Raw genomic sequence first — 10,011 nt, forward strand, 5'->3', positions numbered from 1 at the left:
CTACAGAGGCATCTTGTCATTGATTATTTTAGACTGCTTATATAATAGGTAAAAAGATGGAGGAAGATGTATGCTTTAATCCCATCCCACCTTTGAATATATGCACAATTCTCTTTGTGTTGTATATCTTAAGAGGCAAAATGTGTCTGTTCCTTGAGTTTATACCTGCTTGTAAATGAAAAGGATTAATATCTTATTTGCTTTCCATAAATAATGGTAATTAACACATACATTCGAGTTAGCATCTTCAAAACACTTGACAAACATTAAGTAATTAATTAATTAAACAGAATATCATGATGAGCTTAATTGGGATCTCTCCAAGAAAATGCAATACTTCTTGGTTCATGTAAGTTTTGAAATAACAAGAATAACCTTTCTTGTGATATTTGACTGCCAGTTTGAGCACGGAAAGTACCTGAGTGCATGGCAATTAGATGTTATTAAAAAGGTCAATTGGATTTTTTGTGACCTCCAAAATGAAAGGATCAATCTCTCAATCTCTCTCTCTCTCTCTCTCTCTCTCTTTCTCTCTCTCTCTCTCTCTCTCTCTCTCTCTCTCTCTCTCTCTCCCCTTCTCTCTGTCTCTGTCTTTCCCTGTTTCCCTGTGTCTCTCTCTGTCTTTCTCTTTGTGTATTTCTCTCTGAGTGGTTCTCTGTCTCTCTGTGTCTCTGTCTTTCTCTCTTCCCCTTCCTCCTTTCCTGCCCCCTTTGTCTCCACATCTTCCTTATTTTCTCTTTCTCTTCTCCATCTATTGTTTTTCATGTCCACACACAGGAACACATACTCACTTAGAATAACAAATGTAGAACAAACTTTTGAACAAATGGTTTTATTATCAAAATTTATCATTTTGCTATGTAAATATCTAATCAAACATACATAAGAATGATGTGGGATTCCCCTCTGTATGCTGTGAATATGTTTTATTGCCATTGATTAGTAAAGAAGCTGCTTTTGGTCAATGGCTTAGCAGAATACAACAAAACAGGAATTACAAGCAGAGATAGAGGAGAAAAGAAGTGTATAATCAAGAATTAGGAAGACCACAAATAAATTACTTCATGATGTAACTAAAACCTTTAAAAAAGCAACAACAAACCAGATACAAAGTCAGTCTATTGCAAGAAATAATAATGATCAGTAAAATAGAAACTAATAAAATAATATAAAGAATCAATCATTCTAAGTGTTGTCTCAAAAAGATAAACAAGATAGACAGACCCTTGGCCCAGCTAATCAAAAGAAACAAGACCCAAATTAGCAGACTCAATAAACGTTATAACTAAAATCAAAGAAACTCAGAATAGTATCAGTGAATATATGTCCTCCATTATGCTAGAAAACCTAAAATAAATAGACGAATTTCTAGACTCAGCCAAACCACTAAAGTTAAACAATAACAAAACCAAAACCTAAACAGACAGATAACAAATGAAGTGATTAATAGTCATAAAAAAGCCTTCCAGAAAAAGAAGTACAGGGCCAGATGGATTTGCAAAATAATTTCACCAGATTTTCAAAGACTGTCTATAGTCAATCCTTCTTAAACTAATCTAAAAAAAAATCATAGAAGCAAAGGAACATTCCCAAACTTCTTCTATGAAGCCATTATTACTCTAACAGCAAAACCAGAAAAAGACACAATGACAAAAAGAAAATGACATGTCGATATTTCTGCTGACCCTAGATGAAGAGGTATAAGAAATTAATGACAACTGAGACAAGGGGAATTGACTTTCCTCGGGGATAAGCCCGGTAATTTATCCCACAATACCAAATGATCAAAACTAAAGGCATGTACATAGAAACAATAGTAAATGAACCCAGGAGGTTGTGTTTATGTATTTATTCATGGACTCTTGTCAAGCACTGAAAAGAAAGAAATTCTGTAGTTTGTGTAGCATTGTGAACTTAAAAGACCGTAGTCAATGAAACAGCACAGACAGAGAAAGATACCGCATCAGTTTTTAATTATGTAAACCATGTCCTAAATTGATCTAACTGAAGTAGCAGAAGGGAAACTAGAGGAAAAAGAGGTGGGGAAAGGATCTGGTTAGGAAAGTTTTTTTCATGTTCTGTAGCCTGGAATATGGTGTTGTGGATGATGACACTTATCTGGGTATTTCAAAAATGGCACTAGAAATGATTTTGATATTTTCAACACACAAAATGGTAAATGTTTAAAGTGACTGATATGTCCATTACCCTGCTGTGATCAATTTACAGTTTCTATTTGTATTCAACTACCACACTGTATCCTGTAAGTATGTTTAATTATTGTCAGCTAAAGAATCTCAAACTAGTATTTGAAAAAGTTTAAACAATAAAGTTGAGGTAGATAAACAGAGTTAGAGGTGATGCGAAGAAGACAAGAGGTGTCATGTATCACATGCAGACTTGCATCATTTAACATAAAAATGGGAACTTAACAGTGCTTTTATTCCTTCTCAGGAAATTAGACAGGGGGACACCAGGCAACGGGGAAAAGGGAAAGGCAGAGCCTAAGTGGGTATAGGTTTTATTTTATCTTTAAAATGTTTAGTGTGAGCATGTGTATGTGTGTGTGTGTGTGTGTGTGTGTGTGTGTGTGTGTGTGTGTGTGTGCGCACACACACACATGCTACAGTTGTTTCTAGATAAGTCAAAGAACTTTGTAGAGTCAATTTTCTTCTGTTATGGGTTTTGGCAACCGAATTCAGGTTGCCAGGTTTCCACAGCCAAGCACCTTTATAGGATAAGCCATCCTGTTTTCTCTTGTTTTTCTTTCTAGCTATCAAATCCTTTAGACCTACACATGATAGTATTGAAAGGGATAAAAGGGGAAATAGGCCTGGAAACACTGAGAAAGTTAGCACTATTGAACATAAGGCACTACATACCTTCCTCTTTTATTGTTACCCTGTATTAGATGCATTTCTCTTCATTGCAGCTTCTCTTTTGCAAATTCAGATCCTGTCTGCTCTTGTGACACAGCAGTTAGTCATTCCTGACAAGCCTGATTTGTGAAGAATCAGGTCCTCAATTTTTGTTTTGTTTTGTTGTGATTTTCTCTATTCCTGTCCTTCACATGATTCAAAAATTCCTGAACTAATTATCCCATTTCAGCCAGTACAAAGTCTGAATATCCTTTTGTAATTATCTTGGCAATCACAGTCTTCAGTCCCCCTTCAAAGGCAGTTAAGAGATTGGCATCGACACAAAATTACCCAGCAAGCACGTTCTGCACCAGACTCTTTTAAATGCTCCTCAACACTGAACCTGATTTTCTTATCAGTCCAGATTATGTAAAATTAATCAACGCTTTGAAATGACAGTGGAGGTATTGTTCCCTTCAGTGAAGAAAACTGATTCAAAGGAATAGCACTGATCTTTCAATATATTTAGAGAGTAAAACTGAAGGAAGCCACTGGAAGGCTAAGAGAATACTTCACTCTCCCTCTTACGATCTTTCTGTCTGATTTATGGACAACCTCTGTTTTTCTGGTAAGAGGAAAAAAGAATCTTATAGGAAGGAATGAGAAGAAAGCTTATTGGACTCTTTAAGTCTCTCCACAGTAACCGAGCACCCACAGTGAGTGCGTTACTTAGTGACTACAACAGACTATTCAGTAGCTTGTCATGTATTTGTCACCATTTAGCTAAACACAATTTCATTAGCATTTGACTAAAACAACAGACCATTTCACTTCTGATAAATAAACTGATGTTCTTGGTTTCCTCTTCTTTTATATATTCATAGACCTAAATGTTATTATTCTAAATGTTCAACCAGGACACTTATTCCTTGACCTACTCATATATCTAGATTTCAAAATTATTTCTTTATGATTTAAGAGAGAGGGAAGCTCACAAAAAGTCATAGGCAGGGGTGATTGCTCTTGGTGCTGTAAGTTTAACCATTTACTTCACCTCTGATGCTTTAAGATATGAAAGACAGCATAAATATTTAGAGGGAAGCAATAGGGATTGTAGATACAAATCATCAGGGAATTCTTATAAGTAGCAACAAATGAAATAGCCAGTATTCCTGGAGTATTTTCTTTAATGGATATGGTAAATGAATAGGACTATGAATATATTATCCTATAATATAATATAAATGTTAGATAAATAGAGTTGAATAAAAAAGCTTGAGAATAGACGGGGCTGCTTCACGATGGCAGGGAGCAAACATGACCTTGAAAGGACCTAAGAAGAGAGCCACTGTGTATATGTACAGAAAAGAAAACTATTGAAAACAAGAAGTCTGTAGACACTTTTACTTTCAAACGTGTGCACACTGAAAAAGCCCACACAGCCTTTGTGCTCAGGTGGGTAGAAGCAGAGCAACCATAAAGTGCTGGATTCACGAGAATAAAGTGGGTTCATTAAAAAGGGAAGGTGTACCAAGTGGAGAGGGGAGCCAGCACAGTAGCTGGAGGAGCGAGAGCAAGGTACACAGCAGTCTATGAGAAAGTAATTGGAAATCTGTTCACAGAAATGACTCTTAAATGAAGATCACATAGTTAGAAGCCATATAAGCCATATTTGGAAACCAAAGTCTAATTTGGTTGCAGAGCATGGTCCCTGACCATGGTCATCACCACTTGTAGCTTCTGACTCATGTACTAAGGATCCAAGAGGCTCAAGAGGCAGCATGATGGGGTAAAGCTAGCACCTAATATCCTATCTGATGGAGCTGTGTTGAATACTGGCAGCATTAAAGCATCTAGAATGTTCTTTTATTTCTTATTCTGTTCTTTCTTACCATCTGTTTTTTCTTCTTTTCTTTGTGTCTTCCTGTCCTTTATTTTTTCCATCTTTCTATCTCTCGGCATTTTTTCTTCTTTTAATTTATTTATTCATTCTTTTTTGTCTCAAACCTGTTGTTCAAACCCAGGGCTTATATAGTCCTGGCGAATACTGTCTTTTACTACTGAGCCACCTGTAATCTGCCTTCTTGTTGATTACATATATTTTAAGTACTCAGCATCATGTTTTGACTTACTTAAAATTTCTCAGCTTGACTGCTATGGTTGAGCAAATCAGCACATTTAACAACCTGCATTTACCCCTTTCTAGGAACACTGGATCTTGTTGTCCAACCTAAAACAAAAAGACCCAAACTAAAAATGTTTACTTGGAGATGTAAGCACCTAATGTTTTGCAATCCAGACTGGAAATCTACAAATCCTTTCTGAAAGTGTCAGGTAGTTAATCTTCTAAACTTAGTGGGCCACTCAGGGTATGGCAGAACTCTCCACTTCTTTCGCTGCAGAATAAAAGAAGCCAACGAAGACACGAAACAAGAGCATGACTATATTTCAATAAAGCATCTACAAAAGCAGAAAGAAGACTGTGTTTAACCCACAGTAGTTTTTATTGACTGGCCTAGAGCAACATGTCTTACAGATTCTCTGCGGTGATGAAGGTGCCCTTGTCTATGTTATCAATACAGCTGCCAAAAGCAACATGCAGCCCATGTACCCTAAACATGTGGCTAACATGCCTCTAAGGAACTACATTTTCAATTTCACCTCATTTTAATTTATATATCAAAATGGTGCCAATGATCATTTTATTGACCAACTCTGGCCTAAAGGAAAAACTAGGCATAGGAAAGTACAAAGAAAATATTAAAAATGCTGGAAGCCATATTGACCCAAGTGACGATCAGCTAGTTCTGATGAGGAGTTCACATGGCTCTGCACACTAAGTAGTATTTGCAATGGGTTTTGGGAAATATGCAACCTTCAGCTGTCGTCTACCATGGCAGGCAAAGCCAAAGCAGACACATTTGAGAAACACTATACAATGACAGCTCCATAGTCAGCTTTGCACTACTTTCCAAGTGTCCTCTGGCTTAGTGAAAAAGATGCAGGTTTTTAAGATCAGAAAAGGTGGCTTACAGTCAAGGTCTCTGTATCAAAACCAGGAGGAACAACTTGACCATCCTCAGCATCAATTTTCTCATTTTTAAAATGTACAAAGTAACACTGACCACTTCTGTCACTTATAGAAATTAAGGATGTTTGAATTATAATACTTGGGCTAATGAGCTTAGTTTCTAGTGACTGAGTTTCCTACCACCTGTCACTAAGTCTCATCTTAGACAAACTAATGAAACATGTAGGATGGCAGTTCTAGACAGAACCTGCCATCTTCGGGGATACTTGGGATAGCAGGTGTTTGACCAGCAATCCAATTATAGTTCCTGGTCAGGTTTTTAGTTTTGACATGAAATCTGTCCAGACTTCACTTTAGTTTATAAATAATCTTTACAAGTTATAGCCATCTGTTTAGGCATTAATCAGTGTGTCATAGACTAGAGAGATGAATCTTGATATTTAAAAGCATTATGTTAAACAAAGCACACACGCCTTCTCGTACCTTTTATCTTTAACTTCCCTTAACATGGATTTGTGGTAAGTCTGTCCTTTCTAACATTTGATTTGTATTGTCAAAGTAAAGCAATAAATTACTGCAATATAAGTGAAATCAGCCCATGTCATCTCTAACCCTATCTTGCTTCCCAATACACACAACAGGTCTCCAGAGACATGATTGTCTTTCATACTTCAACAAAAACATAATAAGATATCACAAGTATATATTTTACTTATCCTAGAATAAAATAAGCTGCATAGTAAGAAGCACTACAGAAAGTAGGTGTGTTAAAAGACGGGAGGCATTCTTTATGCATAGCATACCCCTACCCATTCTACCAATTTTAAAGTTTCCCTATTAAACAAAATTTTCAAATGCTTACTTAAACATGAAGAATTCCTCCTTCTGAGGGTATGTGATAGAAATATTTTGAGTAGTACCTAAAATTTGAGATTGTTTTCCAATGAAATATAAACTGTAAACAGAAAGGGAAACCCAGCTATCGAACCAATGATATTAGACACTTTCTTCCCAAGCGGACATCTAGATTCACTCACAAATGGTTAGCTAAGTAATGCTGCTTCTATCATGTGCTTGTTTGGTTATTCTCCATGAAATGTAGCTGAGAACAAACCATCATGTCACTTGGAGAAAGACTCTCAAAGTCAAAATACAGTTCAAAAAAAAAAAAAAAAGAAGGATGGATTTCCTCATTCAATTCACTTCAGCTGGGATTTGCCATATAGTCCACATCAACTTTAACATCCAATGCAATTTCTCATACTCAAAGTCACCAGTTCACTTATAGTACTACCTTGCCTCCTACCTATTTCAAAGGGAATTTTAGAAGTATATAAAAGGAAAGTAGCATTGAGACAACTGTGAAACAGCTCCTATTTCACTATTGATTTGGTTCATTTAATCAATTCATTTGGTATTGATGGATAAACAGTGGTTCAAAGAACTGAAGTTGCTTATCAGCATTTTGATGCTCATTGAAAGCAGAGCAGTGCTTAGCGCCTGTTCCTAAGATGTTTCAGTCTGGTACTTACTGAATGGCATATAGTGATCCCTTTGGATAGTCATCTTTCTGAGTACACCCTAGCTTTTTAAAATATATTTTACTCCTAAAAATATAATAGTTTGTTTCCTCATCTGTCAAAATTTCTTCTAAGTAATTAGAATGCTTTAGAAAACAAAACATATAGAATTCATCTATTTCATATTACTGTGATATTCAAGAACATGTTCTGCTTCCAGTAATAACCTCCCCCAGATGCTCTTTGCTTATATGTCCATATCTTTTTCACAAGTGCAAACTTGTCATTTGTGTTGCCCATCTCCATGAAGGTTTCCTAAGGAACATCATTCATTGGCTTGTATATAGAGTCAGCCTTGAGTTCTTCAGTGCTGAATGATCCTCTTAAACAGTCCATAGCAGTCATATGTTTCCAAAAAGAATGTGCATGATGTCAACCCATGACAAACAATTGCTTCCCCAACCCACGGTATGGTAATCAGTAGAACTTCCTTCTTAACTATATAAACTAGAAATACCTAATCAACCCATCCTTTGCTGACTTTAAGGAATGCTTTCCCCAAATTATTCTAAAATACTTGAAGTGTCTGGTTCATTCGTTAGCTGACACACCTCAGTGTTTCCATGGAGGCCCAAAAGCTATGATTCCATTATATTTGTACCTGCAAAGACTTGGCTACATTTTAGCTGAGCCAACAATCTTCACAAACATTGATGCTTCATTCACATCACAGTTTAGGAAGCTTTGCTTCCTCTGTAATGGCTGAGAATAAAACTTTAAAGCAAAGCATCTCGGTGGGGTGTCTACGATCGCTTAGGAATGAGTAATCTGAGGCTGCCAGGAAACATTACTTGATCATCACTTTGAATTTTCTTTTTCTCCTTGGCTTCATCTCATTAAATATTTCTTTAATCCCCTCACACCACCCCATACTGTTGTTCTCCCTTCTGGCTGTCTTATATCTTTCAAATATTTGACAAGCTGCACATTTTGATTGATCTATCCCTTTTTTTTTTTGTTCCTTCTCCCCCAAGTGTTAACTTCTATCTTCAATGAATTCCTGACTATTGTTCTTTGAGATTCAATCAATGAAAATTACAAAAGCAAAAGAATTCACTAACAGCTACTTTGCTCCTCCCCTCACATCCCACAAGGAAACTATTCCCCCCAATTTTATCACTGTTGTTCCAAGAGTACCATATACCTTAATTAAATTATTACAATTCTTTTGAGGGTTATGAATAAATCTTCATTTGTTTCCTTTATTAGCATTAGATTTGCTTTTGTTAATTGTGTAAATGGTCCCCATAGGCAGAAAAGCAATATAACGCAAATGAAGCAGGGCTGTTTGTTAAGGATAGTCAATTTGATTAACATCACCATCAATATGATGAACGGGCGTAGTTTGGAACAAGTTACCCAGTGACTTGAAATTGACAATATAATGTGTGTGCCATTAGGGATAGAAGAATAGATTCAACAATGTATCATAGTATTGATTTGGGGGCACTCCTTCGTTTAGGATAAAATAATGATCTTTGCATTTAGATAGCCCCATTCATCCTTAGAGTCCTTGCTCATAAATAAACTTCATCATCTTGATGTTTAAATGATGTGAAAATAAGTGGATCTCGTCAGGGCTGAAGGAGTAAAGTGGTAATACGAGGATGTAGACTTAGGATTTAACGTGGTCGTAATTGATTACCCCTGGCTAGCTAACATGATGTAGTTAATAAGGAAGGATTTATAGCAAATATAAATAAATGTCCATGGAAAACACTTAAAATGCAAACGGAGAAATTATAAACCCTCACTTTCTGTGTTTTAGCAGATGGTTAAATAAATAAATGGTTACCAGTGCATAAATGTCTGATTAACAGATTTCTTCTGATGATGTGTATAAAAGAATCATACCTAAAGATTGAGTATTAAAAAAAATCTTGCAAAAGATTAATTTTTATCACTAGAGCACTGGTATTGTTTCAAATAAAACTTCTATGTTACAGAAGTCAAAATTAAAAGATGTGAGTGGTTTGATCTGTGTTTTCCCAGTTGTTGCTTTGTGTGTGGCTTGCCATTTTCTTTTCACACAAAGTTCCAGCCATTTTGTTTACTGAGAAAGAAAGCGTCATTTATAAGAACAAAATCCCATTAAAGGAAACATCAATAAGAGGGAAAAGGATGGGGAAGGAAGAGTCTGTCGCGAGATATTTATTTACCTGAGAATGAAACCAGCACAAACATGAGACAGAAGCAGCAGAAAGCTATGTGAAAGAAAACATCGATATAAAGAGACATCTACAGACTACAAATATGAACTGTCCTTTCCTACTACAGAGAAGCATGCTGGTTCATAAACATCCATGTTCACACACCTGTACCAGGTCAGCATCCATCAATAGCTTCCCTTAATAGAAACTTTCTCAGTAGCAGAGACAATTCTTAGGATATCAGTATTTTTTTTTTCTGCATAAATATTTTTTTGGGGGGTCTGGATTTTTTTTCTCAGTTTTTTTTTTTTTAACTGGGAAAAGGAAAAAAAAACAAGTTTCTGCCTCCTCCCAGCCTCCCATTTCCCTCCCCCTCCTCCCACCCTTCTCCC

The sequence above is a fragment of the Microtus ochrogaster genome, linkage group LG7_11, assembly GCF_000317375.1.
Source record: "Microtus ochrogaster isolate Prairie Vole_2 linkage group LG7_11, MicOch1.0, whole genome shotgun sequence".
NCBI classification, from domain to species: Eukaryota; Metazoa; Chordata; class Mammalia; order Rodentia; family Cricetidae; genus Microtus; species Microtus ochrogaster.